General features: G+C 41.8%; 1 protein-coding gene across 1 annotated transcript in view; it reads right to left on the bottom strand.

Annotated features, from left to right (window-relative positions):
* GRIN2B (glutamate receptor, ionotropic, N-methyl D-aspartate 2B) overlaps nucleotides 1-20,478 on the bottom strand; it is a 410,955-nt gene that overhangs the window by 201,224 nt on the left and 189,253 nt on the right. The window lies entirely within an intron of this gene.

Genomic DNA, 20,478 nt, shown 5'->3' with positions numbered 1-20,478 from the left:
AAACTATTATTAAAAAGTAATAATAAAGAGGCTAGCATGAATTAGTATTTTCTTGCTTTACAGCAGGAGCCTTGCAATTTATTCTACCCCTTCTGACTTTCATGAGAAAAACATCCCCCTAGATGACTTTCACATTGATGAGAGGACAGTACCTTCATTAGGGCCCCTGAAGCAGAGGGGCTGGCTGGACAGCACCCCTTCACACACTGTGTGAACACACTGTGACCAATCACCTTGACCCTCTCTGCAAAGCCCTTTGCTTAGTCTCCATCCTGTCTGCATCCACTAGCTGGCTGTAATAATCATCTGTGTGTGGCTTTTTGTCACTCAGTCCCACAGATAGATGGCCGGTGGCTGCATTCATACCTACAGCATTGTGACCAACCTTCTCGAGCTCTCATATGCACCCCTGAAAAGACAAGATGGATTACCTTCCTCCACTGCTTCTTCCATATATCCAGTCACTTGCTGTTTGTTCAGTTCTGGGGTAACCCAGAATGGGGCACAGCAAGTAGATACAATTTGCTTGGCGGTAAAGTCAAATAATATGCTGAGTGATTTACAGTTGACTTGGAAATATTCTTCAGCCAGCACTGCATGGGAAGGGTTAACCAGAAGTTGCTTGCAAAGGTGCCCTCAAAACTCAGCAAGGAAGCTAGCAGATGATGGTCAGGTGCCTCTGAATGTACAGATTGTTCAGGGATGGTAAAAAATGAGGAACAGGGCCACACACCCCCAACAGGAGACAGGAGCTTCCACACATCCTCCAGGGCCACCAGCACCCACACAAAGCTCCATTAGGATTGAGGAAGGTTGTTGCTGTCACATCAGGTCAATGCCTGAAAGTCCAGAAAATGAGTCATTTATTGTAGAGTTTCTGGTTTTTTATTTGTTTATTTTGTTTTTGTTTTGAATTTTGGCTAATCTGAAGATGGCTCCTGGTTTCTAAAGGGCTAACTCCATCTTGTTCTCTACAGTTGCCAGGAATAAAGTTTCTCTCATTTTGTCCTGCCATTTCAACTGCCTGACTCTTAGGCCCAGAATGAAGCCAAAGCCAGCCCAGCCTACTGCAGAGAAAGCGGGTTTGCACTCTGTTCAGATCAAGTTACTTCCCCGTCCTTTAACATTTGAAGGGGGAAGAAGAAGAGCAGAAGTGGGAGCTGGGTCTCCACTACCAGGCAATTCACACCAACCTCTGTTCATGAGTACTTCCAAAGAATTTGGTGTAATAGAACAGAATGGGGAGACTATTAAGTGTACCCACTATAAATGTCAAAAAGACTTTCTCTAGAATATTTAAAAGAATTCACTGAAATTTGGTGTGTGGAAGGAGTTACAGAGTTATTTGTTAGCACTAAGATTAAAGGCCCAATAAACATCAATTTAACTGCTGGGACTAGCATCTCAACACCAACCCCAACTCACTTTAACCACCCAGGAAGGCAGGCATGTGCTATTTATTCCTGTAAATACTGGTCTACAGCTACCACAATGGATTCTGTCTGACAAGAATAAAGGGCACTGGACCTCCAAGCTTTCTATGGAGTTTTACTCCCTGAACTCACCACAAGGTGCCTCAATCTTCTTTGTGATTTTGATAATTAGTTTTCTGCCACTTTATAATGGACTGTCAGTAAAAATTTAAAATTTCTATTTTCCTTTGTATAAATGTATATGGTCTTAATAGGAAGATTTACTAAGAAGCCAAGATAACCAAACATTAAGTACAAGAACAGGAAAAGACGACTATAGTTATGAAAAGAAAACTGGCCTCAGGAACAGAAATTTGGATTAAAATCTGGATAGCTCTTATCTGTATGACCTTAGGCAGTTACTTTAATTAGTCAACCCTTATTTTATTGTAGAAAAGAATGCTAATAATCTTTAATATGTGGAGTTGTGAAGAGAAACAAATTAAGCACCTCATTTAAAGTGTCTAGTTCAGTGCCTGGCACACAGCTTTATTAAGTGTGAATCTACTTACCACATATGATGGCCAAAAAATACAAGAAAATGTCTATATCATACATATTTGGCAAAGTTGACAAGTTCATCATTTTATGGTCCTCTTATATAAGCATCACTTGCAACTGATCAGAGGTTCCAAATTTTACTGGATCTTCAATACATCATGGGTTCTCAAGATGTCCCCCTTCTGACCATGTGAGAATGTCACCTTCTCAAGTCTTCACATTGACATTATCCCGATGACTTTGTGTCATTCATTCAACTGGATGATTGCTATGATTTCCTGCCCAAGAGGTATCCTTGCCTTTTTCTTGCTTCTAACTTTCGAATCAGATGTCTGAAGAATATTTATCTACCCACTGATGATGGCTAGTTCTATCTAATTGGTCATAAAAGTCATCTTCTTCAGCTATTGTATCTGAGACCTAATAGATGAATATAGATGGTGTGTTAGGCAAGACCGGCCATTTTGGTGGTCCCTTCCCACCAGGTTACCTTACTTTATAAGATATAATTCTTCCTCCCTATCTTTCTTCCCAGGTAAAAATAACAGATATCCTCTTGGCTTACCCCAACTTGAGTTTTTCCTCCAATTTAAGGAATACCATTAGTGTCTGGCTCATTTGTGGATTAGTTTGCTCTGAAAATAAAGACTAAAACTACCCATCTCTTACTCCAGCTCATGTCCCTTTCTCAGGACACCAACTCCACCCACTCCTCTTGATGCTCTTTGATAACTCATTAGCCAGGATGTATACATTAAAGTATCCATCTACTGTTGGGTAATGAAAGTCTTAGAAAATAAAATCCCCGAGGCATACATGTAAAGTTTGCAAAAATAATTCCTACAAAGAAAGAAGTATTTCAATCATGCCTGCACAGAGTAAATACCTGAACTAACAACAAGAGGCGATAAGGAAGAAACCGTTAAGTTAAAACTGAATATCTGACTCACATAAAACACAGGCAGCATAACAATCTTGTAACAGATTTTTTTTTTTCATTTACAAATCAACTAATTTCTTATGTCTTCACAGGTCTATAAAAATAACCACACTTCCAAGGCTGTTTTGCTCAAAGCCACCCCCAGCTCGTTAGCTAATATTTCTCATTTAGCAAATTCTTAATCTTCATTCTTATCCACACCCTCCATGGTGAAACACATGCTGTAAGACCCATGCTCTGGAGGTGGGGAGGGGATGCAATGATGCCACCTGCCTACAGTCATGGGTGAATTTCACATTCAAATAGTTGCACAGTAGGAATTACTAAGAGCCCAATGGGAATGTTGAATTGGAGAGTATAATTAGAGCTTCAGGATTTATTCAGTGTTTCCTCCTTCCTGTCCATCCATCCATGTAGAAGCTGTGAAGCTTTACAAAGACACAAAACCTTCCCTACTCACAGGTCTACGTTTTCCTTGATTTTCCCAAATTCAGTTTTTAATTACCTGGTGTGCTGGTGTGCTCTCATAACCTGTATAACTAACATTACATATGCACACACACAAGAAGAGGCCAAAGGAAGTGAACACAGAGAGACCCACACACAGCGAGCTCACATCTTAAATACATACAGGAGAGATCATGGTAAGTGGAAATCAATACCGGTTAGGAAAAGTAGCTCCTGGCTGCTACTTCATCAAGGTGGCCGCAGAGAAGGACTGTGGAAAAGAAGTCTGGGTCTTTCCAGAGCTGCCAAAAGGCAAAATACCTCCTATACTATGGGAGGAGGAAAAGAAGGCTTTGGGGGTGTGGCAAAAGTATCCGCCTTGGATTAGGCAAAACTGATCTCTGGCAAGCTGAAGAAAAATAACAAGGAGCCCCATACTTTTTTATCTTTTTTTTTTTAAGATTTATTTATTCATTCATATAGAACTAGGGTACAGGCCAGAGATGCAGAGGGTAAGAAGATTCACCAGAGACAGAGCAGGGAGCAGAACAGGCAGATCAACGAAGTACACTGCTGAGGGGAGCAGCGGGCGGGTCAGGAGAGGTCTGGGGCGCCAGGAGAGGTCTGGGGCGCCATATGGTCACCTCCGGGGCAGGCAGGGCTCGAACTCATGCGGAAGTGGCTTAAGCTTCTTAGTGCTGTGCTTTAACCCACTGCGCCAACAGGGAGGGCCGGAGCCCCATACTTTTTAAAAACTATCACAAACTGTTCTGGAGATTGGTATCATTCAGATAAGGGCAGGCAAGGAAAATGAAGAAAGACAATGTTATCTGTAGTGATACCCCAACTCAACATAAAGGGCTGGTGGTTCATGGAAAACCAGTTTCAATCTAGCACAAGGCTGAATCTGGAAGCTCTTCCAGGCACAGACATCCCAGAATTATGGTCGTGTCTTGAGGAGAATAAATAAATGAGTGAATGTAACTCAGAATATAGTAAACTCAAGATAATGCAGGAAAAATAGTCGGATTTGAGCCTTCCTAGTGTACTAGAGATTAAGTCTGAGCATAATCACTGAGACAGCCTGAGTTGGGTCCCTAGCCACAGAGTGCAGCAGACCTCTCATCTCGCCCACTGCCCCCCTCAGCATTGTATTTCAGTAGGTCTGCCTGTTCTGTCTCTGGTGTCTTCTCTCACACACCCCACCTCTGGCTTGTGCATCAGCTCTTCTACACATAAATAAAAGTAAATCTTTAAAAAGCCAGGGTGGGCATACTAGTAGATTGCTCAGACTGTCTAGTCTCTTTCCATCTGAGATCTAGAATCAGGCTGACCCACAAACTGAGTAAACTCCTAGTATGCTTGAATAATCTGCCATGGATAGAAGAGACCTGCACGGGGTGAAATTGCTTTCCCTGCTAATACAGGTAGAAGGCAGTTTTAAGAGTGAATTGAAACAATAAAAGATTTGACCCTTGTTTTTTACCCAAGCTGTTCGAATGTACAAATGGATGCAATCCCAGTTACACACATTAGATTAAAAACAAGTCAAGCGGCTAAAGAAGACCTGGTAAGTATACACAGTGGATACCACTCAACTATAAAGAGATGAAATCTTGCCATTGTGACAACACAGATAGGACTGGAGAGGATTATGTTAAGTGAAATAAGTCATAAGGAGAAAGACAAATACTGCATGATTTCACTCATGTGTGGAATAGAGAGAAACAAGACGAAAGAACAGACAAAATTAAACATAAACAAATTCTGGAAATACGACTACTGGGCAGTTACTAGCAGGGGTGGGAGCTAAGTCAGCAGAGGGCTCAGTGGCCCAGCTGGAGGACTGTGGGTCCTTTGGTGGTGGGTGTGGTTGCAGCAACACAGATCTGAAGAGTGAAGAGGTGTGAACCTAGTCCCCTAAGCCATCGACAGTGTTACCTTGACTATTAAAGAAAAAAAAAAAAAAAACATAACAAGAAGAAATGACAGAAAAAGAGAGAATCACGTTCTTTCGGTCAGATTAAATTAATTTTTCTAATGGATCTTCATCAAAAAGTGAACAAACAGAAGTGTGATGAAGTGAAAGGTGAATATCATATTCACTACATCTTATTTTCCCAGAAACCAAGGTGGTCAACTTGTTAGAGAATGTTCATACCTGGGATAGAAATGAGGAGGAATGAGAATGTAAATCGCAGAAGCGCTGAGTCTAGAACTGACATTTAATCTGATCTTACAAACCTTAATTGGGCTACAGACATTAGCAGAAAGGATTAATACCCACTGGGTTACCAGTCTTGCCAAGTCAAATGCACAAAGGAAGACTAACTACCGTTTTTGAAAACAATGTCATAATATTGTGATGCTTCGCTGATTTTTTTTTTTTTAATCGAGAACGCTTGTTGGAGCGGGGAGGGCTTATGAATAATCTAGCTTTATACATTCACTTCTAAAGATATAACATGCACTGATTCATTGAATAACTATTGAGCACACACTGTAAAAAGTACCTAGCCCTAAGTTCTAAACAGGATGCAAGAAATAGTGCGAAATTAACCCTCATCAAAGAAAGTTCATGGTCCTGGCACCTGCATTATACAAGTGACAATGACACAAAGTGAGTATAATTACCACAAAATGAATGAAAGTAAATGTTACTAACTTTATCAGGACTCGAGAAAAGTCTCCTAAGAGTTAAGATGATCACAGCGATGATGGTGGAGGTGATGGTGATTATTCTTATCCTAAGAGGGTGAGAGGCCAATCCCAACAGTGGGAATATTTTAGTAGCAGTGAGGGGCGGTTTCTGAGGGCAGTGGAGTTCAGCAGGGCTGTTCTTTCAGCCAGTATTTATTGGGCGCCTCATAAATCACTAAGCACTGCTGGAATCTGGGCACAGGGACAGGAGCTCCTTGCCTAACAACAGCTGTTCCAATAGAGAAGCAAGAGGTAAACAGAAGAAGAATGTAGCAGGTAAGCACTGTAATGCCTGACAGTTTGGGGCTCAAGAGAGGGTGCTCTGTGCTAAGATGGCCTCAGCCAGAATGGGTGGGATTCTACCACCTACAGCCTGTTTGTCACCACAGGTGAGTACTGGGCCACCTCCCCTTCTCTAAAAGATGCTCGAACAGGTATGAGATGCTGCCTCTGAAACCCTTACTTCAGAGAACACAAATAACTTGGCAAACGGGAGAATTTATTGCTAGTGCTGTCCGAATATCTGCTGTCATGGAGACAGCCTCTTAGAACTGGGGAAGGCGTGGCCAAGGACATGCACTTTGTAAAAAGTCATTAGTACGTTTTTTACACACTGTTTTCCAACAAGGCAATGTACCATTTCACACTCTCACACGCAGCATGTAAAGTGCTGAGTTCACAAAGCTCCGCCGTTAATATATTCTTTGTTTCCTGCCAGTCGGGCAGGTGAAAAGCGTTACGTCATTGTTGTCTTAATCTATGTATCTTTTATTAGTGTAAACGTTTTTCCTGTTTATCAGCCATATAGATTTTCTTCCAAATAAACTGGTATTCCCATCTTACAAAATGGAAAACTGGGAACTCTGGTCACAGAATTAGACTTACGGAGGGAGGAAATGGAGAGTCCTTGAAAAATTACTGAGAGGAGAGGAAATTAATAGGATCTTACATTACAGTGTACATGTGCTAGCTCATTTCTTGTCATTTTATTGGGAAAGAACAGAAATAAACTAGATTAATATGAAGGCAAGTTTATGGGGGCTTTGGAGAAATTAATATGAGCTAAGCTAGACAAGAGAATAAATGGAAAACTTTAAGATAGATGAGAACAGAACAAAATGAAGAGAAACAAAAACAGCAGAATATGGTGCTCAAAGGAAAGCCAGGGAAAGATGAGAAATGAGACCCCCCCCCAACTCCTCAAGTCCTTACATCCCCCACCTCTAAACTTGAGCAAATGCAGCTTCTGCTGTACTGTTTCTACTGTAAGATGTATGATTCTGTGGATGGGGCAGGTAGGGGCAGGGTGTGCGGAGGCAGAAAACAAGGGCATGCTAATGGGAGTCCCAAAGGTACACTCTGCTCAAAGCCGATGAGCCTGTGCCCCACTCCATTAGCCTAGAGGCCCCATCTCGTCCTGACCTGGAGCAAAGCCCAAGTTGGACCAGCATGGCTATGGTCCTTCAGCCGGGGTGGTCACCTTCAGAAAGCCCCTTGTGGTTCTAAGAACAGAAGGTCAACACAGATAAGACCCAGTTAAAAACCAGGCCAAGAAGAAAGGTGTTGGAGCCAGAGCTTCCTCACAGCCATTTCCTTCACACATTTCTTTTTCTCAAGAAAGGCCACTGATCAAGCTCCCCAATCCATCCTACCACAAAGTTATTTGCACTTTTCTCTAGATCTTTCTTTTCCATGACAATGTCAGTCTACCCAACCTGTGTGGGGAAACTGAAGGAAACTTTAAGTCAAATTGGGAAGGGAAAATGGCAGAAGGAAGAAAGAAGTCCCTGCATCCCCACAACCTGGAAGTAGTCCAAAAAAATACCACCCCCAACTCACTCCCAACCCTCTGCAAAACCAAAGCAGTCATGGTTGACAGATCCATCATGCCTGGAAGTCAGAAAACAGGGCCCCATCACTGGTGACATCCCAACATTAGCGCCTTGAGAACCTGGTGGTTTCTCCTCCAAAGTGGGAGGCTTCATTAGCCTTTCTCCTTTGTTTTCCTTCCTCAGAGAACACTGAGACTAAGGAAACAAGCATTAGGTATTTAAGGTGCTAACCCAAATGCCCATAAGTCAGGTGGTGCCTCTACTTCTGGGCAATCTACTGGTTTGGGTCCAGATTATCAATTCTTGGGTTGGCGCACTCAAAAAAAAAAAAAAAAAAAAAAAACCTTTCTGAACTTCCTGCAGCAACTAGGGCTTGCTTTCTCTCAGTCTCTCTCCAAGTTTCTATCTCTGCCCCAATTGTCTGCTCTTCCTCCATTGAGACCAAATGAAGCCACCTTCAGCTAGTTTCTACAAGAGGAGATAAGGCTCCATCAAGTGCCATCCATCCTGTGAGCTAGAAATTTTATTTAAGATTTGGGCAGACCCACAGAAGGGCCACATCATTGATGGAGTGGAAAAGTGCCATTTTCAAGGCTGATCCACATCCCTGTTCTTCCCCCCTGCATTTATCCTATATATATATAATATATATATTATATATATATAGGCTAATATTATTATACAAATATACTATATTCACTGTGTATAGCAGGGATTATAAGAAAATATGATATATGAATATTATATGTACATATATGAGTATGAGTATTATGACTATTATATCCTGTGTATATATGAATTACACAAATATATTATATATGAATATTAATTCATGTATATGAATATATGAATGTAGTGTATATCCTGTGTATAATGACTAATAAGAATATTGTATTCACGTATTACTGCATTACTAATATATTATATGACTATTATATACAGAATGTACAATAAGAATTATTATATATAACTATATAATGAATATACAACATGTTCATATACAATATGATGATTAAATGGACATAGTATATTTACTATATATATGAAGTATGAGTGTATGATATAGAAATATTATATTAATGTGTATCTAAATATATTACCATATTATATTCACATAATATCTGTGTGTTAAATAATTATATGTTTTTGAGATATTATAAATATATAAATGCTGCTATACTTTATACATATAATTCTTCTTATGTCAAGCAAGACAGTTTCTCCCACTCTGAAGTCCCCCAACTCTCAGTTTCTACCCAGGTGGATTTTCTTCTCTGAAGGATACAGTACTCTCCAGAGTATATTTTTCTCCATATTACAGGTCAGTGCAAATATTATGAAATTAGAGCAGCTACTGGTTAAGTATAACTTCCTGTAAGCACAGATACTGTTCACAAATGGAACATCTGGCAAGGCACCTTCGCAGCCAAGCAGAGCTGCAGTGGCCCCAGGGCGGGGAGGCTCCTGGGCCAGGCTCTCCAGGTCAGCTCTGCAGGTATGCCTGGCAGGAGCCCTGGGAAGGCTGGGTGGGTGCACTCCCGGCTTTTGGCAGCTGCTCTCCACTGACTAGTGTACAGGCTCTTCCCAGGCCAACCTGCACAGCCACACAGGTGCTCACTAGCTGATCCTCTCTCATCAACTGTCAGGATCCCTTTTTTTTTTTTTTTTTTAAGATTTATTTATTTGTTCATACAGAACTGGGGTACAGGCCAGAGGCTCAGGGGCGGCAAGAGGCTTCACCAGAGACAGAGTGGGGAGCAGAACAGGCAGATCGAAGAAGTACACTGTTGAGGGGAGCAGCAGGCGGGTCAGGAGAGGCCTGCCACACCATGTGGTCACCTCTGGGGCAGGCGGGAATCGAACTCATGCGGAAGTGGCCTTAGCTTTTCAGTGCTGTGCTTTAACCCGCTGTGCCACCAGGGAGGGCCCAGGATCCCATTTTATTCGGCTAAAATACTGCTTTATCTCTTCCCAGTCTTCCCTGTGTAAAATCACCTGAAATCATTATTTTAGGTCATTCTGTCCTTAATTTGATTGTTCAATTTGGTTTTGTATTTTGATCCAAGAACAGTGTGCTGAAATTTTTTTGGTCTCTAGGAAACAAATTCTTTCTATTCTTTTTTAAGTTAAAAAAAAAAAAAAAACAGGCCCTCCCTGGTGGCGCAGCAGGTTGAAGCACAGCACTGAGAAACTAAAGCCACTTCCGCATGAGCTCAATTCCCACCTGCCGGGGAGGTGACCCACATGGTGCCACAGACCTCTCCTGACCCGCCCGCTGCTCCCCTCAGCAGTGTAGAAGCCTCTTGCCGCCCCTGAGCCTCTGGCCGATACCCCAGTTCTGTATGAACAAATAAATAAATCTTTAAAAAATAAAATACAATGACCTCAGTTATCCAGCATTGTTCTTGATAGCTTTCTATATATAAACATATCCCTAAATAATATATTGCTTCATTTTCTTATCTTTTAATGTTATATAAATATGATTATACTGTATGTATTCTTTTGTGACTTGTTTTACTTGCTTCATATTATACTTTTGGGACTCATATAATTGAGTAGAGCTATATAAGGCATTTATGTTAATTTTTTTAGTATCCCATTGTACAAATATACCCTAACTATTTTATCCTTCTGTACACAGAGTCTGTGATAATTATTCTGGCAATTACAAATAATGTTGCTGTAAATATTCTTGTGCATATCTCTTGGTTCAGGTGTGCAAATTTTTTTCTAGGGTATACCTAGGTATGGAATTGCTGAGTCATTTGACAAACACATATTTAACTTTATAATGTTGAATTCTTTTCTAAAATACTTGCATTAAATTAAGAGTATACCCAGAGTACGGAGCATAAGTCTAATGCCCTACTCCTCACCACATTTGGTATTACATATCAAAAGTCATCATTAGAATGAAAGGACAAGCCACACAACCGAAGATATTTGCCACATGTTAAGTGACAAAGAATTTGTGTCAACTTGTAAAAAGAACTTCTACAAATCAAGAAACAACTGACCCCACAGCAAATTAGCAAAAGAAAGGAACACACATTTCAGCAAAAGGACTCATGAATGGACACTCACCCATGTCTTTACTAAAAAAATACAAACTAAAAGCACAGCGTAAATGCATTACATACCTTAGTGGATTTAGTGCCAATTCATTCTTGACCAGATATTTTTGTTCTATTTCAGGGAGAAACTGGTTCATTCCAAGTTACTCAAAATTGACTCTGGCCTTTTCAGGTGTCAGTTACAGTATCTCCTACCATCAGCCTCCCTGCCTTACAGAACCCAACTCAACTCACCAAGATGCTCTACTCTGTAATATTCCTCATTCCTTTTGAATTTCACGAATGCTACCCAAAACTCAAGTTTGTTTCTAAACAGTAGTCTTTAAAGTTATTTTTAAATCGACACTGCCCACAGAAATATGATGTGCTTCAAAATATCTAATATGAACATTAAAATAATTAAGGAACAGATACACTTAATTTGTATATTTCGTTCAATGCAATATATCCAAAATATTATTTTAACACATATCAATATATACATGATTAATAGACTAACTCGTATTCTTTCATTCATACAAGGCCTTCAACTCCCAGGTGTCCTTGGTGGTTTAGGGGTTAAGACTCAGTGCTATTACCACTATGGCATGAGTTTCTGAGTTCGATCCCCAGTCAGGGAGCTGACCCACATGGCGCAGCAAATCTCTCTGTCTCACCTGCTGCTCCCCTCAGCAGTGTATTCCTGTAGATCTGCCTGGCTTGCTCCCCACTCTCTCTGGTGAATCATCTCAACCCCCACATCTCTGGCCTACATCCTAGTTCTGCTATGCAAAAATAAGTAAATAAAATTTTAAAAAGAACAAACTCGTAGAACCAGGCCACCTAACTAGTTACTTTGAGCCCCACACTTCTTAGCTGCCTGATCTGGGAAGTAATGTCCCTGTGGCTCAGGCTGTCAAAAGTTTATGATCATATTAGTACACACCTCATAAAACTGTTCAGAATACAATGAGAAGGTATAATTCCCAGAATATAATAAAACTTCAATAAATGTCTGCTATCATTACCATCAGGATTATTTTACTATTTCATCTCCCAATACCATTACTATCTATTTTTTCCAACTTTTTGTTCACTAACTGAAAGCTACATAAAACACTTTTCTCTCCAGAAATCTGTCACCTAGCTGCTCAAGTCTTTTCTTATTTGGAGAAATAATACCCTAGACAAGTCTGGTATTTTTAATTAGCTAGATGATGCGGGTTCTGGCGAGACAGATGAAAAGTAACACAAAAGTGAATTTAGCCAAGTACAAACCAAGCACAGACACAGCAAGGCATACAATTTTTATTTTCTTGGGATCTGACGCCTTATTCACTAAGTCAGTCTTCTCATCTGCATAAACAACTTCGATCACTAAGCCTGAATTCAAGCCAGTATTTCATGAGAGTTTTGCCAAAGAAAAGCATTCACCATGATGTACTTCCCCAAATATTACAGAATGTTATTTATGTGGCCTTTAAACAGGTGTCATATCCATCCACAGCCGTGGCTTCCTTTCAGCCACGAGGGATAACAGATGCACCAAAACTCCATTTAAACCACCCTGTAGATAGATGCCTGGAGAACTCATGACTGAGAGCTGAGAATTAGAGGAGAATGAAGAATGTAGGGAAGAGAGAACCTATGAAAGGGAAGGGAGAACCTATGAAAGGTGAACCTATGAAAGGTGAGATCAAGAGTTTAAATAACCTATACGGCAGGAGAATTTATAGGGCAGGAAGTCAAAAGCTAGGAGTGAGAAATAATCTAAGAACAAAGATATTTGCAGAGTTAGGTTGGATATTATTTGTAGAGGAAAACAAATAACACTTATTTCTCAGAACTTGGAAAAGGTGTAAAAACAGCAGGGTTTTGCTCAGAAATATAGAAGATGTTCGTATAGGTAAATGGCAGGGTTTGTAAAACTTGCAAGAAAGGATGAGAAAAAACATGGGAGCAATTTGGATACACGGTAAACATCTATATTTTGTTTCTCTCAAGGAGGACTAGATTTTGATGACAGACGTGGCCAGATAGTTCAGCCTGTTCCATAAAGCCCTCATGAAATCCTGGTTTAAAAGATGGAGAAGTAGTATAAAGGGAGATGACTGGTGGGGCCCACGGGATCCTAACCACATCCAGGTGTATTCAGCATTCATGAGCAACTTGGGGAAGAATACTTTGACAAATTTACAGAATTGACACATGACAAAAAGATGGAATGAAGCAGGGAGGTGTGGATGGGAAGAATTGAATTTCAAAAATCTATATGGGCAGACTAGAAATATAGGAACTGCCTAAACAAACGATACTGAACTGGGTTGAATTTATAACCAAATGTGCCAGGAGAGCGTGAACAAGGCCTTTGGATCTCAGTCGACAGAGATCAGAAGCCAGACTGCCAGAGCAGCTAATACAATTTTCAGCTACGTTAACACAGGATGGCACAACAAATAAGAGAGCTGGTAAACCTCCTATATTCGGCAGTAAACAGAACGTAAACTCATCACTGCTACCCTGATCAAATGTCCAACATTAAATAATCTAAAAACAACTGAAGAATTGCAGCTTGCTTTATTTGAAAAGAAGAAAATTCAGGGACTGCCTGAGGCTGATTGGAATGTACTGAAAGGCGGTCCTGGGAGGAAAAAAAAAAATGTTAGCAATAATTCCAGAGGGTAGAATATGACCCACAAAACAGCAATTATGAAAAAGAAAAATATCAGGTGGTTTCACTTACAGGCAGAATATAGGGGAAGCAAATAAGGGATCCAGAAAAAATAAATTTAAAAAAATTAGCTAGCAAATATAAATCAGAGTTATTCGGAAGAAGGGGAGGAGAGAGAGGGAGAGGGATCAAAACAGGGGTGGGAAGAACACAAGGGGCTGCGGTGATGGTGTATGAGTAAACTGGTGGTGGGAATTTCACAGGGACTATACTTGAGAGGAGAAAGCAAACACTGTACAAAAATGAGAAAAGATGTTATATATAAAGAAAACAAAACAAAACTCCAGCAATTTCAGCTGGGTGAACCTGGTCTTTATAAAAGAAAATGTTTCATGACCTGAAGGCTATGGATTCTTTTGGCCATCAAGTGATTTCCCAGAAACATTACAGGAATCTCAAGGAATTTCTGCATTGAGAGAAAAGTTGAACTAAATGTACTTTCAGGTTTCTGCTAAGACTATTAATATAGTATCGATGTAGTAAAATATGAATCAACTGGGTCAGTTCTGTGGGACGCTGTAACATGAATGTGAGGTGATTACACACACAAACTTCCATCACGGAATCTGTGTTATTGCTAAAATCGAACTTTATCTCGTCAGTGTCTGTAGATCAATTATGTCGATAGAGTTATGTGCTAGACTTTGAGCAAAGGAGGGTGAATGCAAAACAGGGTCAGAATCTAAGTTGATGAACTAGGCTTCGATTTTCCCATAATTAGAAAGCATAAGTCAGGCAGCAGGCCTGTCGAGGGAAGGCAGCAGGCACAGAAAATAATGAACAGGTTTCAGTGTTTCTGCCCATGTTAGTGACAAGGGAGTAAATAAGGGTGGGTGGGTGGGGGGTGGCTATTCTCCCCTTTTCCCTCACAACACCCCCCCCCACATACACAGGCATATATATATATATGCTCATATTTATCATCTCTTTCTTCTCTCTTTCCTTCTCTCTCTGTCTCTGTCTCTCCTTTCCCCACTCGCCCCCCAGCCCTGTCTCCCTCCTTCCCCTTCTCTCTCTCCCCTCTGGTAACAGCTAGGGACTAAACTTCCAGACCTGTCAACATTTTCAGGCAGCATGTACAAGCGAATGTTTCCTTTTCTATATACTGATGATCTTTGCCATAAAGGTTAAGGACAGAATTATACTTTACCTCCTTTCGAGGAGTAAATGTGTTAGATTGTACGAGAACATTTTTCCCTCTGAATTGGGGCCACAACAAAATGCACAAAGCATTCTAGATTATCTCTCAGTTCTTGCGATTTTGCAATTGATGATTCAATATGGCTCCCTTTCAGACAATAACACAATGAGACTCATTTTTCACAACTTTGACAGAAGAACGCTCACCACTTTAGAGTTCCACTTTGTGCCCACATTTTGGAGTTCTCTTTCATTTTGATGAGACAAACTTGGGAGGCTCTTTGCTCTAGACCAGCGTCACTCATGTATTTTTATCTCCCTATCACACTCCCAACCTGATCTTACTTCTCCACATTAAAAGTCAAAGCTGCAGCTCAGGAGAGGGTCAAGAGCTCTGAAGGCAGAGCTATAGGAGGAATTCACAGGGCTGGGACAATGAAGCTTTCCAGTCCTCACAGGAGGGGTTCATACCCATGGGCACCCAGAGTCTTCCCACATTAGGGAGGACTCACCATTTCACCCCAAGTGGATGTCATCCTCCCAAACTTATTTTTCCAAAGACCAAGGGAGAGATTTAAAAAATACTGCTAATATAAAAACTATAATCTATATGCTCGGTGTCAAACTATATAAAGACCCAATACATTTATAACACACTACAAGATAAGACAAGGAAAGCTTCACTTCACTCGATGCCTTTACTGAAAATTCATTTAGATCTTTTTTCAGGTCAGCCCGACAACTCCATCCTTCTCCCACTTCAATTATCAGAGAGATGGGGTGCCGAAAAAACAGGACTTGTGCGTGAAAGGCCAACAAGAGGACCGTTAGTGATCCATGGACAACACTTACTTTCTGCTATAGCAACAGGATTCCCTATGTAATGATTCTACTGATCTCCAAAATATAGGACAAGAAGAATACTGACATGAATGGATTTTTTAAAACCACAGATAGGCAGCAGGGTGAAACGCATGCCTTTGTTCCAAGCAATAGACAGAATTAGGTGGGTGTTAAGAGAGAAAGATTTCAAAAGCTAAACACCGTGGTAATAAAGAAACGATGATCTAGGCACAAAAATCTGGGGCACATGGACAAAGGTAGCTGACTGAGATCTGTGAGAACCTGGAGCAAATGATCAAAATCTTTGGGCTCTTCCATAGGACAAAGTATGTCTCACTGTAATGAAGTAAGTGATCAGAGAAAAGTCGTGAAATAAAATTATTTTAAGTAGGCAAAGAAGTCCACCCCAAGAGGCGAAACTAAAACCTACCTGTGGGGCAGACTTGGTGTAGAGTTATTCTGGAACGAGAAGAGCCTGAATCTGAGGGCTCAATGTCTACAGAATTTGCAACTTAGCAGGTCAGACAGAGGCAGGGATGAATGAATACATAATGGAGAACACATCACTATGTGTTTGAGTCAGCAATGTAGCCTGGAATGGTGACCAGAATATAGTAAGTGCTCAATAAATACTAGTGATTGAATACAGTGGTGCAATTTGAGCTGATCCTAGGAGATAGACTGGACATATTAATAGCACTAACCGACAGCAGGCCTGGACCTGCTCCTTTGCAACCTGACTTTGGAGCCCCTCCCACTAAGAGGTACAATTTGTTCCCTCACCTTTTAAAATGAACTTGCCTAATGACTCATTTTAGCTAATAAGACCTGGCAGAAGGATCTCCACGCTGGTTCCAAGTTCAGGTCTCCAGAGAATTTGCACGCTTTTGCTTTCTTTCCTGGAAACCTGCCACGATTTGAAAATACATTCAGGCTAGCCCGACAAAGGACGGAAGACCGCATGGTGAAGGGCCCAGCTGTTCCAACTGAGGTGACCTTACACAAGGTATCATCGCGCCACACTCCAGCATGAGAGAATTCAGCCAACATGGGCAGAACATCCAAATCTCCCATGAACACATGAGAGAGAGCAGCTAGACAACTGGCAGTTGACCCCTGGCTCCCAGAAATAATACATGTTTGCTGTCTTGAGTCACTAGTTTTGGATTGCCTATCATAATAGCAAACTGACACACCTTCCAAGTGTTCTTTTATATTCTTTATTACCAAGCTGGTTTTTGCATGTTTGTGATCATTTTATCGTCTAATAATTTAATTCAAAAGGAAAGCCAAAAAAAATAATAGTAATAATGCAGTAAACTTAACATGCATCTTCATGTATCCTTTCTCTGCTGTCTCTTCTACTGGCTGCTACTTTCTTTCAGTCCTCATTTTTCAAATTTCCTATTAAAGTCAGTCCCTCAGGGTTCCCAGGCATCTGTCTTTGCTCTGATCTCACCAGCATAGTATGCAAGAGTTATCATCATAAAACATATGTGACCAAATCACATCCCTCAGAGAGTTTAAAACTTTTCCATTAGATGCAGAACAGAGAAAAGTGGGGAGCATTCACCAGGCCAACCACGTCGCTCATATTTCTGCCCCAATAGCCCTTTCTGGTCTGGATCAGCCCAGCACACTGCTCTGCCCCCTGTTGGTGTCCACTCACCATGCATGTCCATGACTGCCCCACCATGTTATTCTGGCTCACCATGTTTCATTTTCTTGCAATTTAAAACCTATCAAAATCCCATCCAAAGTCATCTGCTCTAGAAGGCTCTCCTGGTCCTCCACTATTCTTCACATAATCAAAACAATGCCCCCCCGACTACCACAGTACTGACCATTAGCACTGGGTGAAGCACTCTGTTGGCAGTCTCTGGTCAGTATCACATCAATCCTACAGCATCACTATTATTTCTACTCTCCTTATGATAACAGTGGAAGAAACCAAGATTCTAGAGGGTTATCAGTTCAGCATCAAATACCTACTAAGTGGGAGAGCTAACCAGTGGGTCTTGAACTCCAGAAGACACACGATGGTCCACAGCATTTCTGTTCGAACTTGCCATATTCACTGTAATAAATTAAACTATAGCACAAAGGAATCAGAGGGTGAGCCCCAGGCCCAGAGTCACTAGTGATGCTGGATCATGAATCAAAATATTACATCTCCTCCACCCTTAGGTGGATTTTCTGCTTCTCTGGAAAATATCATTGTTGACCCCTATATTTGCAACTTTGCTTTTGTCCCCCTCTTTATTCCCAATAAGAATGCCTAAACTAAACTAAGCAGTGAATTTACTTTTCTCCTGGAACTGTAATCCTCCATCGCTGTTCAGCCAAGATTCCAGTGCCTGGGCAAGAAATTAAGTCAAAATCCCAATTAAATAATTTTGAGCTTAATTTGATTGAAATGTCACTTAAAGTCCACCCAGGAACACTGTAACGTACAATTGAACTGAATTCTCCAAACTGCCAATTGTGTCCAGTCCTGGCAGGACCACCTAGAAGGCACTGATGTTCACTTGCTAATTCCCAATTAGCCTCTGTTATGTGCTGGTCTCCAAAACCCAGCACCACTAGCTGACCTTCCTTGTACTCCCTTTAAATGGCATAAAATGGCAACCAGCGTGGTCCCTGGTACCAGCAGACACACTTACACACACACACACACACACACACACACACACACACACACAGGACGGCCTGCCATTGCCCTGTACTTATTAGTCCCCAGAGAACAGGGGCAAAGGGAGGCCTGTGTCTCCAAGCATGGGCAGCACTGTCCGCAAGTACCAAGGTCAGTGGGCAAAAGTACAAAAGAAAGAAAAAAGCCCTAGTTGAATGCAAACCCAGGTGACCATGTCATCTTAGAAACGGCTCTTTTCCTAACGCCAGAGGGAAGAAAGGGAAAAGGCCACCGCTTGTTTTTGCACGGAGCCCATTGTCCACTCCCTTTCCTAGTCCATGCAGGCTGCTTGGCGGGCGGGGGCAGCCAAGGAGGGCAGCCAAGCTCCTGCAGGCGGAGCTGGAGGAAGGGCCTATTCACCCGTGCTTAGTCCTCCCAGTTTGAAATCCTCCACAGAGAGGGACAGCAAATGCAGGCTTCAAAGGAGAAAAGAAATTGCCACCGTGATCCACCTCATCCAAGGCACCTTTGACAGTTCTTCCTGCTGTTCTAAGCACATCCTCTCCATGCCTCAATTCCGATTCATCTGGAGGGTTTCTGTTTTTCCTTCTTAAGACCTAGAAAAACAGGCCTCACAAGGGAAAGGCAGGGTCCCTAACCTGGGCCTGGAGAAGTATCCACTGAGTCTTATTTAAAAACTCAAAGCTGGGCTGTCCCTGGTGGCACAACGGGCTAAAGCACCACATTATGAAGCTCTCCCAAGCCACTGCAGCACAAGTTTTATCCCGGGTCCTGGAGGTGACCCACATGGCGCAGTAGACCTCTCCTGACCAGCCCGCTGCTCCCCTCAGCAGTGTACTTCTTCCATCTGCCTGTTCTGCTCCCCCCTCTGTCTCTGGTGAATCTTCTCACCCACCACTCCTCTGGCCTACACCCCAGTTCTGTATGAATAAATAAGTAAACCTTAAAAAAAAAAAAAGAAAAACGAAAAACAAACAGGCAATTATAAACCAGAGAGATCCAACAGGAGACGGGGAAGGAGAGGGGTGGGAAGGCGGGAGGGAGGAGCTTGGGGGCTGTGGTGATGATGCCCAGGCGAATTGGGGGAGGGGGCAGTAAACATTGTCTTAAAATGAACAACAATGTTGGCTCTCCCTGGTGGCGCGGCGGGTTAAAGCACAGCACTAAGAAGCTAAAGCCACTTCTGCATGAGTTCGATTCCCACCTGTCCCGGAGGTGACCACATGGCACGGCAGACCTCTCCTGACCCGCCCGCTACTCCCCTCAGCAGTGTACTTCATCAAACTGCCTGTTCTGCTCCCCGCTCTGTCTCTGATGAATCCTCTCACCCTCCACATCTCTGGCCTGTACCCCAGTTCCATATGAATAAATAAATAAATCTTTAAAAAAAAAAAAAAGAACAATGTAAATAGATGTATAATTAATAAATTTAGTAAATTACTTAAAAACAAAAACTTACTGAAGTTTATGAGAAGCCCCGTATAAGGGAGGAGGAACTTCCAGTGAATAATGGAGCTCTTCCAACACGCACTGCTTATCTCCTCCATATCATCAGGAAAGGTGATGATTCTATTTGATACAAACTAGGTTATGGAAGGCATGATGAGTCTTTGTTGTCAAGGAGTGCCCTTAAGAGGAAAGTCCTCCGATTCTGGGGCTGAGCTTCCACACGCCAGAAACATCCACATTATTTCAGATGTTTTTTGCCTCCAACGGTGACTTAACAGCACCTGGCATCACCCCACCCCCTCCCAGCATGCCCTGTTATAGCTGATTAGCACCTCTACAAATGGCCGGGCAGCACCAGGCCAGTGAAACACAAGTAAAAGCCAGTTCTGCTAGAGTAAGCTCTCACTGTGAGGAGGAGTTTGGTGGAAGAGCAAAATAGGAGCTTTCAGAGCATTTGCAAATTTTGAAAGCAAATTTCTCATAGCCTAATTACTCTCCCAAGGCTGATACCTAGAACTCCGAACTCCACCACATGCAGCAGACTCATCAACACATTTGAAGACACAGTTCAGGCTAGTGGGAGCCGTCATTTGTGAACAAGGTGCCAAAGTTTCTATTCACTCCAGAAAGGGAAGAGGGGAGGGAGGCGGCTAACTGACATGAACTTGGAACCCATATTTCTAAGACTAAAGATCTCACCGTCTTTATCTTATT

The sequence above is a fragment of the Condylura cristata genome, unplaced genomic scaffold (genome assembly GCF_000260355.1).
Source record: "Condylura cristata isolate star-nosed mole 26May11 unplaced genomic scaffold, ConCri1.0 scaffold00036, whole genome shotgun sequence".
NCBI lineage: Eukaryota > Metazoa > Chordata > Mammalia > Eulipotyphla > Talpidae > Condylura > Condylura cristata.
The sequence above is the reverse complement of the archived record's forward strand: the minus strand, read 5'-3'. Positions and strand labels throughout refer to the sequence as shown.